The following is a 3,637-nucleotide window of genomic DNA, read 5'->3' as shown; positions in this document are numbered from 1 at the left end:
TATTATGGCGGTTCTCTGAATCGATTATTATTGAATGATTACCCTCCTACAGCTAAAAATACTTGATTTAACACCGTTCAAGTACCATTGTGCAGTATATGATTCTCTTCAGGAGGATATACCAAAATACACCTGGATACACCTGAAATGACTCCACATGTTCTCGCTCAACGTTCTGAATGGAATTCCCTTATAACTTATTTTATGATATTTTCTATATGTTACCTTTTAAGTGTTGGATTCACTGAATGAACATGTTATTGGGTGCTGAACTTTCTTGTAGCTTTCTAAATCTTCTAATTTCTTTCAGGAGATAGATATGTATACAGTCTTCTGTGTAAATATAACACATCTCCCTACTTACTTATTCTTTTCTGATTCTTATAACACACATATTGTCTTTCTCTTAAGACTAGATCAACATTTAGCATCTAAATATGTTTAGTTGGAATTAAAGTGCAATGTCACTGGGCAAGTCAGAATCCCTGGAAGTTTTTCTATTAGTGGAGTTATTAAAGTGCCTAGGATTTTACTGCCAAGCAAGCCTAGGGCTGAGTCTGTCTTTGTCTTGGCACCTGTCTTGTGCCTGAGGCAGTCAGTGTGTGTGATTATCAAAGCAGACATCTCAGTGCTTGATCCCTCAAGCCAACAATATAGTAGATATATTTAGCACATGTCTAGCTGACAACGTGTTGCAAAGGTATGGCTATTGCAACTGCTACAAGTGGTTGTTATACCTACAAACCTGTAAATAATTCATAAGGGTATCTATCCAGGGAGTGGAAAATCAGGATCCTAGGACTTTGGATAAAGTCAATTAAACCAGAGCTTTCACTTTTCAGAAGTGTATCCTAAATATCAGTTTGTTTTACAATAAATAATCAGTGTATATATAAAATACACGTCTGTAAGCAAAGGCCAAATCCTGGACATTGCCTTCCCAGATGATTCCCAGAGGAGCTAGACAGGATTCTGCTGCTACTTTGCCCTTCGTGCTTCCCTAAATCTCTTGATGATGTGATGGCCAAGCATTAGTGTGTGAGTTGGATTGTGGCCTTGTTCAGTTTGGCTGAAAGCTGGTTGTTGGCATAATCTTTAATCTTTAACCTTGTGAGTAGGTTACCAAAGATAGTAAATAACAATTATTATACCCCTTTGTCTGACTTAAAAATGAAAAATGTACATCAGTTTTGTACATAAATATTAAGCATTTAGTCAGAGGGAGAGGATTTCAAGCCGATAATGCCATCTCCTATAAGTATCTAACTCAAGTCTTTTGCTCAGTGTGAAATCTCTAGAAAAAGGTGGTGTTTTTCATAATTTTATCTTGCTTTAGGTATACCCTCAATTCTCTGTGCTTCTCAGTGTACTGACTAGGTATATCCCACTTGCTGCCTCAGTATCAGTCTACAGTTTTTTCTTTCTTTTTTTTTTTTTTAAATACAGTGAAAAACTAAACACAATTAACACAGACCTGAGGGAAGCCTCAAAGGCATGGCACAATATGCATGCATTTTCTTTCCTTTTTTTTTTTTTTTATTTTCTTTCTAGGATCAATACATCTGTTTTTGTATAGAATCATGGAATGGTTTGGGTTGGAAGGGACCTTAAAGATCATCTAGGTTCAGCCAACTTCTATGCACAGGGACACCTCCTACTAGAGCAGGTTGCTCAAAGATCCATCCCACCTGGCCTTCAGCCCTTCCAGGAAGGAGACAACTTCTTCCTGTATGATGGATGTGTGAGCTCAAAGGTCTCTGCATCACACTCTTGCTTACAGGACTGGCTTGGGAAACCCTGTTGGGGAACTTGGTTAGACAAACTTTCGTGCCCCTTAAGCAGGCTTGGTAATTTGGCTTTGGTAGGTGGATGTCTTTCCTTCTGGACATGACCAATGGATTGTGTAGGTACGTATGCTGTAATTCAGCATATGTTTTCATACTCTTTTGCATTTTTAAAATATGCCTATATCTCTTCCATAAGCACAGTAACTTAAGCTGTGGAAGTTTTATAACTAAATGCATTGAAATTGCCATATAGCATGAAGAAAATTTGAAGACATGGTTCAATATTTTGTTTTAAATGGATTTGTAATTACATATGGGGATTCTTTGCTTCCGCAGTCCTGAATGGGACAGAAGGAGAAGAATGACAGTATGTGTGGGAGTATTGATTTTATATAACCAGACTATTAAATGATAGCAAAAAATGCATCACTCAGTAGATACCGCTAGGGATGATATCACATTCATCTGTCACTGTGGAATGAAAAGAACTTTTAGACTAATACCTCAGCTTTTTATATAGATTTTTATGGATTTTTTTCTTTTATAATTGGATTAGAATTGTTGCACTTGTAACCTTTTTAGTAACTAGTCATTCCAGTATTGACATAGGTATGTTTTATTAGTATCAACCTTATTATGCAAGGGCTTATGCTACAAACAAGTGGATATCTGGTTCTCTAGAAATGTCTCTGACTGACCACAAATTCAAAAAAATATATATAATAATATTGATTTTCATTTTTTTCCCCTTTACTTCAATTTAGCAACATCTATTCAGGTTGACAGTACTGACTATTAAAAACCTCTGTTCAGTTTCACATTAAACTATTCTCCCTGCACAACAGTTAAATCATGTCAGCCACTCTGAAAGGTGTTTTATGACTGTTTAATAGAGTTGGGAGGTGTTTTGTTGTTTATAATAGTTGTATCCAGTGAAAGATACAGAACTTTGGTTAATAAAACTATTTTTAAGTTTTTGTTGACGCAATAGCATTATTAATCAAAAAAAGTGTGTAGGGGGAAAAAAAGGTTGTGATATTGAAAGAGAGACATTTTTATTAAGATGATTTTCATTTTTAAGCTGTTCTAACTTACAAATAAAATGCATTAAGATAGGTGATTAGGCTGTGCAGTAGTTTTTAATCCCTTTCTCACTTTCAGTATTTAGAAATAAAGGAAGTACTAGAACCATTTTTTTCATAGCAATTTTGAAATCTCTAGAAATTTAGAAACTCACGACCAAGAATTAGGAATTAATAGCATCACATAGATACAAAAAACATTGGACTGGAGAGTAGGCATCATATTTCATGCAAAAATGCAACAGATACTTTCATATTATTTTCATGTAGACAGTATGTATTTCAGCTGGTGAAGTCTCAAAAGCAAATGAACGCATTTAATCCAAAATGAATATTTTCATGTAGACAGTATGTATTTCAGCTGGTGAAGTCTCAAAAGCAAATGAACGCATTTAATCCAAAATGAATTACTGATAATGTTGATTCAAAGGAGGCTTTTGTGATCTTAGAGTAATTTATTTTTAATATCTGCACAAGATGTAATATTTTGAAATTTTGTTGCTGTGCTCAAGATCATGTAGCTGTCTTGCATTATAGCATCCTGAGAAAGAAAGTTCAGTGCATTTTAGTTTTGGTAACACTTGTGGGAGATTCATGTGAGAAGGTCATTTAACACCTTCCTAATGCAGAGAAATAGTGGGGAATCCACTCTAATGGTGGTTTCAGAATACACACTATTAAAGCCTAATCCTATACCTGACTTGTGAGGTGTGTCTCAAGTATGAATATTTGTATAGGCAAGGATAGCAACATTTCCAATTCACTCTT

At 35.2% G+C, this 3,637-nt stretch overlaps 1 protein-coding gene across 14 annotated transcripts in view; it reads left to right on the top strand.

Annotated features, from left to right (window-relative positions):
* Positions 1-3,637, top strand: part of SORCS2 (sortilin related VPS10 domain containing receptor 2) — a 595,072-nt gene that overhangs the window by 401,828 nt on the left and 189,607 nt on the right. The gene's annotated exons all lie outside the window — the stretch shown is intronic.

The sequence above is a fragment of the Anas acuta genome, chromosome 4 (assembly GCF_963932015.1).
Source record: "Anas acuta chromosome 4, bAnaAcu1.1, whole genome shotgun sequence".
Taxonomy (NCBI): domain Eukaryota; kingdom Metazoa; phylum Chordata; class Aves; order Anseriformes; family Anatidae; genus Anas; species Anas acuta.
Note: the sequence above shows the minus strand (reverse complement) of the source record. Positions and strands in the feature narration are given on the sequence as shown.